Source organism: Clupea harengus, chromosome 22, assembly GCF_900700415.2.
Source record: "Clupea harengus chromosome 22, Ch_v2.0.2, whole genome shotgun sequence".
Taxonomy (NCBI): Eukaryota; Metazoa; Chordata; class Actinopteri; order Clupeiformes; family Clupeidae; genus Clupea; species Clupea harengus.
In genome coordinates this window covers 20,906,344-20,922,892 of record NC_045173.1, presented here as the reverse complement: position 1 = coordinate 20,922,892, position 16,549 = coordinate 20,906,344, and the positions used below count along the sequence as shown (strand labels likewise).

Here is a 16,549-nt window from a genome sequence, read left to right as displayed (position 1 = left end):
TGTTTGTTGCCCGTATTTGTTTAAATGTTGCCACTGTCAGAGCAGTGCTGGCTACCTCTCCGCAGGGCTGCTGTGTGAGTTAAGGTTCAGAGCCAGGTAGATGAGGTATTAACCACGCCGACTGGAGGAAGGGGACAGAGAGAGCCACTGAGAGAGTAAGTGGTGGAGAGAGAGGAGAGAGAGCTTAAACATTAACACTTCACCCATTCATGCAAAGCTGAAAGGACACAGATGGATAACTAGGATCTTTCTCTTTATCCCCCTCTCTCTCTCTCTCTCTCTCTCTCTCCCTCCCTCTTTCTCTCCCTCTCTCTCTCACACACACACGGGTTATTGGACCCTAACCGGCTGCTGGGAGACAAGGGATTTAATTTCCTGTGGTTCAAAACTCAGCACACAAAAAAAAACACCTCCAACAGTATTTTTCAGGAAATGGGGGTCTTTTTTAACAAGTAAAAAAGGCATGAGAAGCGCGCGCGCACACACACACACACACACACACACACACACACACACACACACACACACACACGAAAAAAAACAGCTCTGCTGGAAGTTTCCACTTTGTTGGCGTTTTTTATCTTCCTGGTCATCTGTTCTCTACACACACTCTGGGCAAAAAGACTTCCTGTTTTGCCTCCATTGTCACACTTGTGTGCTCAAAGACCCTTCACATCTAACTTTAGAATGTGTTTATGTGTGTTTGTGTGTGTGTGTGTGTGTGTGTGTGTCAAACATATCTATGCTTGAGAAATGAATAAGTGTTGGGTGTTTTTGTGCGCCAATAGGAGGGCGTCTCTGTTAAGAATGTTGGCATAGGGATCTATGAGGAAAGATGCCAGAGACTTGTGTTCATGTTCATGTCTGTGTTTGTATGTGTGTGTGTCTGTATATAGTACATGAACATCTGGGGTTTGTGCAGGGAGAGCCTTTGCACATCTTTAAGCTGTGTGTGTGAGTGTGTGTGTGTGTGTGTGTGTCCATCTCTGTAAGGTGGTGGGGTGTTTCCTCAGTCCCTGGAGTCTCCTGCCTCCAGACGAACAATGAGCCAGTGGAGCACTGGGCTGAAGTCCTGCTCCTGTCACAGGGGCTCAGAACAGGCAGGGGATTGGGGGCATAGGTTCAGGCAGAGCAGCCAGGAGGAGCCACTTGGAATTGAAATACAAAAGGTAACATGTGCTGCAACAAACCTCATGCCAATGCTCATCTTTACAAATTGTAGAGAACTTGCTCCTGTGGTTCAATTGTTAGAGTAAGCTGTAGTTCATGGTCTCTTCTGATAAACACTGGGTATTTATTTCAGGCTTGCATAACAAGGTAAACATAAATTGTTATGTTTTTTTTATCTCCTAGACAGCGGCATGGGACATTCATAGAAACCGGCCTTTCTGCATCAACACTGATGGACAAAAAAGCTCCAAAGCAAAAGCTCAATTCAGAAAGGAGGGCTATCCCATTCAGCCTGACCTGGGGTCAGCTCCAAAAGATGCAGCACACTTCCCCTGGGAATCAAACCAACGGATCATAATGCGGTACTCCGCTCTGCATGTCAGACGCCAATTACAGACGGCATGGGAGTGTCACAGTTTGCATCCCTGCCATATATTCAAGGAGTTGCTAGACTTCTGTGCAAGCCAAACAACACAGGCAGAGAAGGTCACATCAACCTCTCAGACATTTAAAATATGTGAATCTGCAACCAACAGTGTTTCTGCTGCTCGCTATGTTGAGTCAAGCACCAGCAACATCCGTTGTGCCAATACAAGAGTGAAGGCAGTACATGTATCAGTGAGAGGGTGACCATGGCAAAAGGGCATCTTCAGGCTGTAATTATGGCATAGCCAAATGCTTTGGAGAGCTAAGGGGTTAAACTGAAGAGCTGAACTGGTCCCAAAAAATACAGATGAACCGTATCAACACAAAATTAGGCTACCCCACTGCAATTACAATGAAAAACCCAGCAATGAAAAACCCACAAGCAACTCAACACGTGAAGCTAAACGGGTGGCATGGCAGAGAATCAGACCCTAGTGCCAAGTGAGCCCAGCACTGCGCTTTGAGAGACGTGTGGGATCTGAGCTTCCTGCGCTCCACACCAACATGGACACCCACCCTCAGATGTGCTTCATGTTACATAAGAGCAAAAAAAAAAACGGGTGGACATACACACACACACACATGCACTCGCACACACACATGCACTCACACACACACACATGCACTCACTCACTCACTCACTCACTCACTCACTCAGCCAGCCACTTCCGGCTACATATTAACAACAGTGGCACACAAAGCTGGTAAGTACTCACATACACTCATGAATATGAAAGGATATCAACGAGATCATGACTAATACACAAAAAATGTCCAACACAGAGAAGACTGTGGGGGGTGGGGGGGGAGAATAGACCCAGCAACACAACAGGAAGAGTGAAACCCCAGAGCAACTTTCCTACATCCCAACAGAAGACAAATAAATCAAGGATTCAATCCAACAGGGAGAGGGAAGAGAGAGAGAGAAAGAGAGAGAGTGTGTGTGTCAGAGGTCCAGTTCAGCTGTTTTGCTTAGTCTTACCTCTGTTGGTTTACAAACGAGCTCGCTAGTTACCGAGAAAGAAACGAGTGAGCAGGCTCTGCGGTCCGCCGTCGCCCGTGTTGTTGCTCTCTGTCTGGCACCCTTCCTCAGGCAGGCAGCGGTCTGCAACACCCTGCTCCAATAACCTCTGACCCACAGGAAGTAGACACAATGGGCTCAAAATAACGAGAGACCGCCTCCCCTCCCTTCGCCTTCCTACCCATCAACCCCCCCCACTCCTGTTGCTCCACCACTCCAGCCACCGAGCGCGTCCTCTCCCCCTCCCCACCTTCCATCCATCCTCTGCCCAACAGCGTGATTTGCTCCGTCCATCCCCTCATCCACACTTCCTGGTGCTCTGTGCTTGGAAAGAGAGGCGCCTGAGGGTGAACATCACAGGAGCCATGGAGGCATGAAGTTGCATGAAGCTACGTTCTTCAGCCAGGTTGGGTAGACTGGAGCATTTACTGCAGGACAAATGTCCCATTTGCAGTTACAATCCCATGACATCCTTGAGAAGTTTTCATAGCTGGCGATTTTGAGAGTGCAGTGTGTACAGATGTGTGTGCGTGTGTGTGAGTGATTGATTTATGTGCCACCCTTGCTCCTTGTCCTTGTCCTTGCCCTGTGACAATATCCAGCCATGTCACAGGCAGCCACTGTAATCCAATAGCAAGCCAATGCAAACCCTGGCAAATCACATTTAAAAACGGACAGGCCCACATTGACTTAAGCCAAATCTAATTCCTTTGACTACTTCTAAGGCAGAGGACACACAGGAAATGGACTGCAGTGCATTACAGAGATAAGGACACAAACACAACATCTAAGTGCATCCTTAATGTCCATGGAGTGTGCCGTGTGTGAGAGTGTGTGTGTGTGTGTGTGTGTCCGTCCATCCGTCCAATTATTTTCAGCTTCTCACCCACACAACAATCAGGGCAAGAACATGGCACTATTAACTGATCTACTATTTACTCTAAGAAATATTTTTTTTGTGTAGGACCATTGCGTCTTTATTCATAAAATGTATCTTGCTAATTACAGTGAAGGGATCTTCACTTTATCAGTGAAAGTGACAGATCACTGTAGCGCCAACAGCTGTGCACAACAGCATGTTACACGGCAGTAAATATAACATTCATGTTGCTACATTGTTGCTATTTTGTTCCTGATAGCTGACATGATATAATGCAGTTAGGAGCTCTTACCTGCTGCCAGACAGTAAAACAGCCAATTAGGTGCTTAAGGCAGACCCAGGCAGCTCTACTGGAGGAGTCACGTACTATGGTGTTTACAGTTATGAAGCTGATGGGATTTGCATGGATCCTTAAATATGGTTGAGCCATTAAGCACTGTGGCTCATTTCTCTGGTAGGTGTAGGTGTGTGTGTGTGTGTGTGTGTGTGTGTGTGTATGTTCGTGTGTGTGTGTGTGTGTGTGTGCGCGCGCGTGTGTGCGTGTGTGTGCGTGTGCGTGTGTGTGTGTGTGTGTGTGTGTGTGTGTGTGTGTGTGTGAGAAAGAAAAAGAATGACTGAGAAAGTGAGAGAATGTGTGTGGGCCGGGCCTGTCTGAACCTGCCCCTTAGTCGACAACCTGGAGACGTCTTCACACACCTCCACAGTCACAGATCACCACGGAGGGTGTGTAGGAGTGTGTGTGTGTGTGTGTGAGTACGTGCGAGAGAGTGCACATATGCATGTGATGAGCATGCGATTATTTGAGCATTTCTGGAAACCTGTGAGAGCCAGTGATTATGGGCCCTTGTTTCATTGACAGGCAATGGGCAATGGCTAATGGCTAATGGGCTAATTTAATAACTTGGAAAAATCATTTTGCTAATTTCACACCATGAGCATGAACCTAAGCTTAAACATGGCTGGACAATGCTCCCACATGCCACACGATAGCTTTAGTTTTGCTTGTTGCTTGTCGCTTTGCTCGTTGCCCGTCAATGAAATGAGGGCTCTATATGTATGAAACGGTAAATGCACATGGAATGTTTAAAAGCACACAGGAAGGAGCATGAGAGAATCGGTGGTGGTGTGTGGTGAGCGCCTCAGCAAGCGTGGTTTAGTGTGTGCGAAACTTCACATTTCAGGCAGTGACCACAGCGAAAGGCCAACAGCTGCTGAAAGGCTGAATGCTTCCCAGGCCAGCCATTATGCAACCTGCCCCCAGAACTATGTCAGACATTTCTGGAATAGTTATTCAAGATGGAGCTGAGTGCATGGCTGGTGTTTTTTGTGCTTTTGGGGGGACAGAGCGATGGCTTACGTACACCCAAAGATCATGTGGAATATTGGATCCCACCCAAGGGAGTGATAATGGGGTTACAGGGAGCCAGTTCTCTCTCATTTCAAAGTCATGCATGCATGCAGGCACGCACACATGGACACACATCCCCTCGTGCTCATTGACAGACACACAGGCACACACACACACACACTCACTCACTCACTCACTCCCTGAGCCACACACTTAGTCCCTCGTTCTTTCAGTTTTGCACACAAAACACACTTTCTCTCTGCATCATTACCCCTCCATAAGTCAGTTTGTTGGCATTTTAAACCTTCTGTGGAAATACTGTTTAAGGTCTACTCACCTCAAACTCGCCTGCAACCAACAGACATACACAGAAACCTCACACACACACACACACACATCGACCACAGAATGTATTTGCTGGTGGATCCAGGCGGTTTTTAAAACATTACACACCAACCACATCTTCTTACCCCACTCGCTCCCACTGCAGGGTTGCGTTGAGCCTCTATTTGTGTCTTCCAATCCAACCGCCACCCTCCACCCCAGGCCAATAGCAGGACACAGGAAAACCATGCCCACATGAGAGAGCACAGCTTCCTGTAGCGTAACAGGCCGAGAAGCTGAGAGGAGTGAAGAGGAGTGCAGTGGGAGGAGGGTAAGATGAGGCTCTTCCTCCTCCTCCTCTTTTACGTGGAACCCAATATCTAATAGGTTCATCTGGGGTTTTCTTGTATTTGTATTATTTAATACCACTGGGATTTTACAGCTTTCAGAGCTAAAAAATCTTGTGGAAATCCTGTCAAACTAAAAAAAGAACATTGTATGTATGACTTGCACGTCAGCATTTAAAAGTTACCTGCAAGTTTTTTGGAAAAAAAAAATAAAACATCTCTTCACTGCTGACCTCAGAACAGCAGAGTCTGTTTAATCTGTCAACAAGCCAGGGAAAGCCCAACCATTAGACCAGCTCTGTTCCAGCACATCACTGCACTCCATCATTACAGCCCAGCCGACCAGCTAACACAACCCAAGCAGGCACTCTCATCCACAAAGGGGATACAAGGGATCTTCTAGGTGACTGTCCAAATGAGCAGCAGTACATCTGATTCCACTTCACTAATATCAAGCAGCTGAGTAGTGACCAGCCCCACCCACCTGCTCCAGACTCTAACGAGCACAGGCATTAATAAATGAGTTAAACCTGTAGAAGCCTCTCTGAGCTCCCATCCAGGAAGACACAGCAGTAAATCACAGCACAGGAGGCCCATTGCTGCTACATCCACTAACCACGAGTATGCATCACACACTCACTCAGTCTTTCTCTCTCTCACACACACACACACACACACACACACACACACACACACACACACACACACACACACACACACACACACAAACAATGTACTTACACACACACACACACACACACACACACACACACACACACACAACCACAAACAATGTACGTACACACACACACACAACCACTCTACGTACACACACACACACACAACACTTATAGCTGTTGGAGAACATGTGGTCATGGCAACTGCATCAGTGCAGGAGCCAGTTCATGACTAAGACGACAGAATTACCCATACAAATACTAGGATTTGCAGCATTCAGCCAAACATCCAGTTAACTGTGTAATGGTGTTTCCATAACTCAGCGAGGCAAAGTGGCGGACAGCTCATTCTCTCTTCTGGCAGCGTATACACTCAATCAATAATTCACTGCATTCATGTCACTGGATAAGAGCTTGTGTGTTACTACATGCTAAAATCACCATCAAAACAAGACCATCAGAAATAATATCTCAAAAACGATCTGCATTTAGTGATCAAACACAAAAAAAACATTCACATATTTCACAGCAGAGGACTAATACCCTGGCCTTCAAAAGGTACATAAACAGACACACACACACACTCATATAGCCATAATGTTTTGTGGCACAGTCATCCTCAATCATCCAGCGACTTCTTTCTTGTCTGGCTTGTGGATGAGGCAGTGTGTATTGGATTGTGGTTAGTGGAGCGGAATGAAGGCCACTGATCAATAGCTATTAGCAGAATGTAGGAGTCTAAACAGGCTTGTGTCAACTGCAAGCAGCTTGCAGAAACAACTTCAGTCTATGCTACCGCCACTGTTATTTTACAGGCTTGGCATTCATGGCATGGCGGATTAGCATCCCGCAGTTCAAAAACGCTAAAGTATGTAGCGCCCAACAACCTACATGAAGTACATGCCATTGGATTGAATTTGGCTTTGATTTGGTTTGTTTTGTGATTTTATTTAACAGATAATACATAAACACGATTTAAATGTATCTAATTGCTTAGCCTTCCATCATGATTGTTTTGTGCCTTTCACAATTCTCTTATCAGAGGTTATGAGTAACTTACCCATAGCAAATTTTTTTTTTTTTAAATGGTCAGCTATTTGTGCCGACAGGGTTGGTGTTTAAATATGTAACGTCAGTCACATGAAACGTCGTCAGTCACAGTTTGTAACGTCAGTTACGCAATTACATTTGAAGTAATTAGGAAGAATCAGAATTTAATTAAAGCTCTCTATATAAAGACAAATCTTAATTTTACTTAAAGCATTAGATGACAGCACATAACTTAAAGTTGTTCCTGACAGTTGCAATTATTGTAAAGTAATCCATATACTGTAATCTCAGAGAAAGACATACATTTACAGAGTTACAGTTGCCAAGGAGCTTTCAAATATAAGGAAATTACATTGTTTGTGATGACATTTAAGTGGCGCATATTTGTGAGAGCCACATGAAACATACGAGGCCTCACGGATCAAATATATATTATTTTCAGTAAATCTCAGGTCTTATAATGTTATACACACACATGTGTGTGACTGCATGAGTATGTGTCTATTTCCCTCTGTGTGTGTGAGTGTATGTGTGCGCGCGTGTGTGTGTGTATGTATGTGCGTGCGTGCACGTTTGCATTTGCTAGCCACAAACTGGCTAGCAAAAAGTCTACTCGGGGCCTCGTCCGTGATCATGTGACCCAGATGGAAAGTGTTTGAAAACAAAAGGCCGCCTGCTAGGCACGGGCGCTCTGACGTCACCCTACAGACACAGACCCCCCACTGCCTCCTGCCCTCCCTTTCACTACTGCTCTCCCTCGCTCATTCGTTTCATTTCTCATTCCCTCCTTCTCTTGTAAGCCCTCGTGCGTCAGTCTTGCTCTTTCACACACAGGGGCACACGGCCGCACTGGCGACAGAAGGTCACTAGCGTGGCACAGTGCCAGCATGAGTCAATAGCCCCTTCCACCTGCCCCTCTTCTCCTTACCCCACTTCTCCTTACCCAACTTCTCTCCCCTTCTTCACTCACTATCTCCCTCTTCTGCCCTTTCTCCCTGTCTTACTTTCTCTCTCCTTCACACATGAGCTCTTTCCTACATTTCTCTCTTACTCTTGATCCCTCCCCAATTTCCTGCTAGCCTCTCTCTCTCTCTCTCTCTCTCTCTCTCTCTCTCTCAAAGTCACATGCCTCCGCCAAAGCTGCGTAGCTCAGATTCAACACATTCCTCTGGCCTGAGCAGCCGCTGTTCACATGATAGGAATGAGAAAGAGATAGAGGGAGACATGGAGGGGAAAAAAAAGGTGGAGTAAGAGGAAAGCATGAGTGATAGAAAGAAACAAAAAGAGAGTAAGAGAGTGAGTGAAAGTGAGTGTGTGTGTGTGTGTGTGTGTGTGTGTGCGTAGGTATTTGTGTACGACAGAGAGAGACAAAGTAAGTGAGTAAGAGATGGCACAGGGTAGTAAAGAGCAGTGAGGGATGCAGTGCTGTAAGCCCAGTTAATTTCCCTTTTTCAGTGGCGCGGTACGGTTTGGCCAGCCGATCCCAGCCGATCCCAGCCGATCCCAGCCGGGCAGCAGACGGTCCCGCCGTCCCGCACCAGCAGAGCTCGGAGCCCGCCTCCGTCTGGCCACCCTGCCGACTGGCTGCCCACCAAATTAAGAAGCACTCTTAAAAAGGTTCTTTGGAGTACCTTCAGGTTCTAATTAGAACACTTAAAAATTCGACTTTAAAAACCTTACAAGATAAATACTTTGTAGAAACCCTCTCTAGGTTTAATGCCGTCTTCAGCTTTCTGAGTGGAAAAGTAAAACTTGATGGGTTCTTGAGCAGGCATAGGGTACAGAAACCTCTTTGGAAGAGCACAGTTCAGTTTGCTAAAGTTTGTAGTCCAGATATTAATGAAGCTCTAGGTTACATGCTTACTAGTATAACATATGGTACTTTTAGGCAGATAATTCCAGGACAGGAGAAAGCAAAAATTTGCATGTGCATTTTTCAGTGGAAATATCCATGGACACACTGAAGAAGTCACACAGTACTGCTTGGAAAGACACTCTGGGTGCATTACTCAAAGAAATGTACCCCACTCAACGCACTTTTACCTCACCAAAACAGAGCCAGCTACGTATGTGGGCTTGACCTCAGCTCAGCACCTTCTTTACCTTGGAAATGTCACAACTACTTATTTCCACAGACCCAGGGAACTTGGTGCCAGAATATCATTGAATAACCATTTTCTACCTGCAGATTATCTTGACCTAAACAGATTACTTGGACCTGTTGCTCAGAATGTGGTGGAATGCACTTGGGTTACTTACAACTAATGCAAGAGAAGTACAGTGAATGGCGTCAAGTGCTGTGAGCACCAATACACAAACAGGGATAATGGCCATCCAAGGGACTGTGTGTCTGAAGTCTGAAGCCAACGGTCTGGGAGACGCAGCAACCTGAGCACCTGCCAGCACCCCACACCTGCAGACCATAAAACCTTCTACTGACACAACCAATAACCTCCTGGCCAGACACCTTTCATAGAACTGTGCAGAGGAAAAACAGCCCTTTCTGAAGAGTTATTTCTTTACAAAACTATGTGCCAACAAAGAAGAGGCAGGATGTCATCTACCCCCCCTTCCCCCGCCCCCAAACACACACACACACACACACATGCATGCAAACTCAAAACTCAAAACAAGAAGAGTTGGATACAAACCTTGACTCTGGTTTAAATATGTATAAAGTTTAAGTCCAGTATGCAAGAAGTTTCAGAGAGTTTCACATGAAGCTGGAGAAAGTGCACGGTCCGGGTTCGTGGAAGAGGGTCAGACAGTTTCACTCAGAGAGCCATGTGAAAGGCAGCCCGACTAACCCCAGTCGTCATGTCAGACTGCAGCCTCCACACACAGTAGGGTCTACACTGGAGGAATGAGTGTGTGTGCATGACTCCCTCCCTCTGTCTCTCGCCTACACACACACACACACACACACACTCGTGCACAAAAGTAAAGTTCTTCCCTGGCTTGGGGCCAGGCTGGAGATATAGAGCTGAGCAGCAGAAGCCTCTTAATACAATCAGGGACCACGGCCACTGGAGTCTCACTGGGGACTGTCACTGAGAGCTGCTCTTTCCTACCACCACCACTAACACACGTTCTCTCTCTCTCTCCCTCCCTCTCTCTCTCTCTCGTTCTGTCTCGCTTTCTCTCTCTCTCTCTGTCTGTCTCTCATGCTCATGCTCGCACACACACACACACACACACACACACACACACACACACACACACACACACACACACACACACACACACACACACACACACACACACACACACACACACACACACACACACACACACACACACACACACACACTTTCTCACAGGCACACACACAGATTTAGGGTGTGGGCTGGGAAGTGGGGGTAGCAGGGCCCAGGCAGGCTTACAGTAACCTGAGAAATTACACGGGGCTGGAGCGGCATTTCACAGCTTGTCTCCAGCTGACCTCCCCATCCCCCCCACCGCTGCTTTCTCCACCGGGCCGCCATGATGGATTCCAGCAAGAGTGGTGTGTGTGTGTGTGTATGTGTCCCCTGGGAACACCTCCACCCCAGGAGGAGTGGAACTGAACCTATAGGGGAGTACGAACAGCAGCCCCGGCCTCAGAGCAGACTGAAAAACGAGTGTGGAACAAAGGAGTGGAACAAAGACTTGTATTTGACCTCAGACGTGATCTTATTTCAGAACAGGGTCCTTGGTAGCACTGGTGTGGACTGCAGGGGCAGTCAGAGCACAAAATGGCCCCAGTATGAAATACACATAACATAAAAGCCAGAATACAACCTAGGCAAATATGGTTCTTGCGAATTGTCAAAGATCCACAAATGGCAGCAGAGTGATGGTGGGGGCTACATACAATTCAATTGAAGAAGCTATTCTATTATACAACAGGAGAGCTACTGCGCCCACTAGCTTTAAACGAGGACGCAGGCTGGAGTAAGGAGGCTCAAAAATAGGTTGGGTGGCGCAGGCAGGAGTGCTGTAGGGAGGCAGCAAGCAAAAGGCAGAGCGATCGCATGTCTGCCTTTCACCAACAAGTGCTGTTTACATGTGTGCGCCACGACAGGTGACACATGGCTACAGAGTGCACATATGGTAGCTGGGCATTTTGGTAGATGGTAAAAATACACACGCAAACAGACATGCCACTATGCACGCACACGCACGCACGCACGCACGCACGCACGCACGCGCGCACGCACGCACGCACGCACGCACGCACACACACACACACGCACACACACACGCACACACACACGTAAGAGATTGACACATTGTCATAGCATAACACACATAAACACCCAGTAACACGCAAACGGACAAGCATATGCACAATCAAAGATTCACACACAGACCTCAAAACTCTCACAACCCTCTTCGGGTAAATGGGGTGTGGTTTGTGTGTGTGTGTAGTCCTTGTGTGTGTGTGTAGTCTGTGTCTGTGTGTCTGTGTGTCTGTGTGTCTGTGTGTCTGTGTGTCTGTGTGTCTGTGTGTCTGTGTGTCTGTGTGTCTGTGTGTCTGTGTGTCTGTGTGTCTGTGTGTCTGTGTGTCTGTGTGTCTGTGTGTCTGTGTGTCTGTGTGTGTGTGTGAGCAAGCACGTGGACATGTTTACGTGCGTATCGCCTGGGGTGAGTGAGTTTATTTTCCTCTCAGCAAATGAAGACGGCTGTAAATCAGTGACAGTGCAGTATTAAAGCGTGGCATGGCGCTGGGGGCTTACAGTGGTCATTTTGCTGCAGCGAGGCGTAACGGCACCACGCCCGCCTGCACACACTCCTCCTCAGTCACTCTCACGGCCACTACACTGTCCCCGTCACGCACACAACCAGAGGCTTTTACTGCTCATGCTCACCACTGACAGGCAATTACCGCACGACAGATTACTTACAGAAATACCATCCATTAGGCACATCCATTAGATGTATTACATGGTAATATCAGTTGGGCACTCCTCTCAAGAATCCAACACAGTTTCAATTGGAAAAATTGGACTTCAGCCCAAAATACAGTTTGCATCAAATATTTCCGTGAATGCTACATATATCGAACGGGCACCGGTGGTTAACTACACTTAGACCTCAACATCCCTGAAGACATCCCTGGGAAATTATTGCAGAGAGGATCAAGCAAGGAATCAACTAAAACGATGGATGAACAAAAACACTGCTGTCTTGGTTTGTTTGCATTTCTTCATCATAGATCACTAAAACCACATGGGAAAAAAGAATGAAAAGAACTGTTTATCAATACAGACATGCATATTACTAATACATAAACTCCCTAGGCTCATAAATAAAGTGCTGCTGGTCTTATGTCTGTATCACATGTGGTCTCACAACCCCTTGATCTTTCTACAACACATGCTGCTAGAGATTGGGGGGGGGGGGGGGGGATTCAGAAATGAGGGAGCATGAAGAACAGAGAGTGAGGGAGAGAGAGAGAGAGAGAGAGAGATAGAGAGATAGAGATAGAGATAGAGAAAGAGAGAGATATCGCACCATGGCTACAATCAAACCGAGGAGAGAGGGAGTAATTGGGATCAAAGGAAAAAGAAAAACAATGAGCAACAAAAGCCATGAGCGGATGACAAAAATAACAGGGAAAAGTGGGACACTGAGATGGGGTGATGGGTGAAAAAGGCGAGAGAGAAGGCAAAAGAGTGGGGTGCACGAAGAGAGAGGTCAGGTAACAGAGAAGCAGGGTAGCGGGGGTAAAGCCTGTGAGGCCTTGAGAGATGGGATGGAGGGAATAGAGGGGGCTGGGGGAGACAGGGAGCTCTGGGGGAGCCAGTGCGTGGCCTCTGCCTCTGCCTCTGCCTCTGCCTCTGCCTCTGTCTCTGTCTCTGTCTCTGTCTCTGTCTCTGTCTCTGCTTCTACCTCTTCCTCTGCCTCTGCCTCTGCCTCTGCCTCTGCCTCTGCCTCTGTCTCTGCTTCTACCTCTTCCTCTGTCTCTGCCTCTGCCTCTGCCTCTGCCTCTGCCTCTGCCTCTGCCTCTGCCTCTGCCTCTGCCTCTGCCTCTGCCTCTGCCTCTGCCTCTGCCTCCCTCCCTCCCTCCAGCCATCTGGTAGCCATCAGCAGCAGCAGAGGAGCTAGAGGGGAGAGCAGGAAGAGGCCGCTGAGCCGAGCCCCTGACCGGCGCCAGGGAGCCACGCCTCTCGCGGGGAACCAGAGAGAGAGAGATGGAGGGAGATAGGGATAGAGTAAAAGAGAGAGAGGCAGGCAGAGAGAGAGAGAGAGAGAGAGAAAACCACAGATCACAACAGGGACAGAGGGAGAGAGAAACAAAGGGCGAGAGAGGGATGGAGGGGGTTGGGGAAAAGGGTGGAGAGGGGCCTCAGTCAGGCTCGCATTCCTTCCCGCTGCCGCCTGCCAAGAGCATGCCGGGAACGAGGGTGTGTGTGTGTGTGTGTGTGTGTGTGTGTGTGTGTGTGTGTGTGTGTGTGTGTGTGTACGGCCTGCCTCTCCCACTGTACACAGGATCTCAACAGCCCCCGATGTTTGCGGCTCCACATGAACACTGATTTCAATTACGTTTATAATCTCCTCCCAACAACCCAACACCCATCGCTGCAGTAACCTTCTTGTCGTGTTTCATGGAGCAGAGTAGCTGCTCTCGGCAAATGACGACTGGGGCTCCTGCTCGTCCCGTCCCATCACCATGCCTTCCCTGTGAACCCAGAAGCACGGTGGACAAGACTCGAGAAGAGTTTTTGTTTAAGGAAAAGAAAGTTGTTTTGCTAGTCCTCTCAGGCCTCACAGATGACTGGAGACTTTCCCTTGACCCAGAAGAGCTCTTCTCCTCTACACTCAGCCCTGCGCAGGAAACCTCCGACCCTCCTAGCGTCAGCCGAGCAGCATACACCCTCGCATTTGAAAGGGTAAAAAAAAAAGAAAAAGAAAAAGAAAAAGAAAAAAAAAGAGACCTTGAGGGTTTGTCAGATTTCTGCGGTGGTGGTTGGTTGCATGTGTGCGTGCGTTTGTGCACGTGTGTGTGTGTGTGTGTGTGTGTGTGTGTGTGCTCTGTGCAGGACCATGTGTGCTGTGGCAGAGCGTGTAATCCAAATGGCGCTTCTCTACGCTCCGCATTCCTCCCATAGCTCAGCAGGCCTCGCGCATACCTCTGTAATGCATCACGTCCATAGAAACGCACCGGGCACATTGTGAGGGAGCTATGGGGACGCCACAGGGAGGTTTTTCGATGAGTCGGACATGCATTCTGCAGGTGCGGAAGGGGGCCTCACCTAATGTTCACAATGGCACCCACACACACCCACACACACACACACACACACACACACACACACACACACACACACACACACACACACACACACACACACACACAAATATTCAGCATCAGCCAGTGCTCCTCGGTTCCTGACTAAAATAGATGATGTCTTTTGTCATGGAACGTGCAATGCCTTCCACTTGTTTTACACAGTTGGTATAGAGAAATGAACTGGGTGCATTTTCAGAATGATACAGTAGGGGGCATAACCAGGATTTAAAAAAAAAGTGTGAATGACACACATCACACATTTGTACCGATGCATCTCCCGGGCATACAGTGTTCATGGCATCACAGACAGAAGAGCCTACGCCTTCTGGTCATCCCAGCACTGGCTTCCACAACCCTGTGGAAGGTCTTCCACCGCATCCTGCACTGCAGCCTCCAAACGTCAGAGGCCAAACACACACTGTAGCAGGATCAGTGGTTGAGAGGGCAGTGAGGTGACTGATCCGCAGAGGCCAGTAGAGGCAGCGGTATTAATAGCCAGACTGGGTCATTTCTGCCAGACTCTGAGTAAACGTCGGAGCAATGACATCAGACCCGTGTGACCACGGTGAGGCCTGCAAACAGCTGTGAAAATGGGGATGTGACCAGCGGCACCATGAGATGGTATATATATATATATCGGTCTCAATGTGTGTGTTTGTTTGTGTGTATTGAAGAATATTGGTGTTTTTCATATACTTTTTCTAAGTAGTTGCAACTCATGTGAATCCCACCCCCACAAGAATGTATCACATTTGCACCATGTTCATTAACATCCAAATGGTCAGCCAGACCTTACCTGGCTGCAGATCTGCACACCTTTCATATCTAGGTAGACCCCCATACTGTTCCCCTTCCTAACACACCCCACCTTAAACCTTGAACCAGACCCCTAGACCCACCAACGTTGTGTATTCTATCTTCTTATAACTGAAATGTAACTTGTATGTTAAATGAAGAACATAAGAAGACGAAGATGATGTAGAAGACTTTTGCTTTGGGTTTGCCGTGTGGAGACACCGATCCCTACATGTGGTGAGAGAACAGCTCCAGGAGTGATGCTGGGATATTGAGGAAACATCACACAAGGCCAACACAGAAGAGACACTAAACTATGGACAATATCTCCGAATTATCCCTCCTTCTCTCTCTCCATCGTAGCGTGTTGTGTGTGTGCTTCAGATTTGTTGCGTTGAATACGCAGAATAAATCGACGCCCTATCCATCAGACCTGCAATCCATCAAGTCCTTTTCTTTAATCATGCAACCGCAACTAACTTCAGAGCTCGAATAGAGTTCTGTCATAATATAGTATAACTGTGGTGTTTTCACATGAAATCAGTCAAAACATGACAATCTTTCAGTATGTTTGTGTGTGTGTGTGTGTGTGTGTGTGTGTGTCCACAGTAGCCGGAATGCTGCGTCCACCGTAGTGAGTCAGTTGCATAAAGCCTATAGAGGCGGTGCAGGAGTTGAAGAAAAAGAGGTTTCTCCAAGGAGACCCAGACAGACTCCTTGTGTGAGCACTGACTGGCCTTGTTATACAAGGACATCATTTCTACAGCAGCAATAAGAACAATAAACAGGAGAGAGAGTGAGAGGAACAAAGAAAGACAGAACAAGAAAGTAATTGCACTTTCATGGCTGCCCAAACATAACAGCATCCTAAAGGTGTTGGTGTGTGTGTGTTTGTTAGGTTGGTGTTTGTGTTGTGTTTGTGTTGTGTGTAAGTATGTATGTTGTAGTGTGCGCACACACACACTGCAGAGACAGGGAGATAGACTTGCCCTAACAGAGGCCCTCATTCCCATCACTGGAATCCTAAACGCACCATTGCTCTAGTAAAACCAAATCAGGCGAGAACCCATTCACATTGCTCTCCAGGCACTTTGTTGGAATGAACAACGCAGAGTGAAACTCACATACGGACAGATGGGGAGGATTTAAGGGAGGGAGACATACAGGGCCAAACAGGGAGACAGGTTCCAAGAGAGAGAGAGAGAGAGAGAGACAGAGAGAGAGGGGATAGACAG

The 16,549-nt window shown here is 47.6% G+C and overlaps 1 protein-coding gene across 4 annotated transcripts in view; it reads right to left on the bottom strand.

Moving 5' to 3' along the window:
• gab1 (GRB2-associated binding protein 1) overlaps window positions 1–16,549 on the bottom strand; it is a 64,638-nt gene that overhangs the window by 37,657 nt on the left and 10,432 nt on the right. Inside the window, exon 1 of one of the 4 annotated variants that reach the window (XM_031560231.2) lies at window positions 2,579–3,377. The exons of the other annotated variants lie outside the window; for them this stretch is intronic. The gene's annotated coding sequence lies outside the window, so the exon portion shown is untranslated. Of the gene's footprint in view, window positions 1–2,578; window positions 3,378–16,549 lie in introns of those variants that run through there. 4 annotated transcript variants of the gene reach the window in all.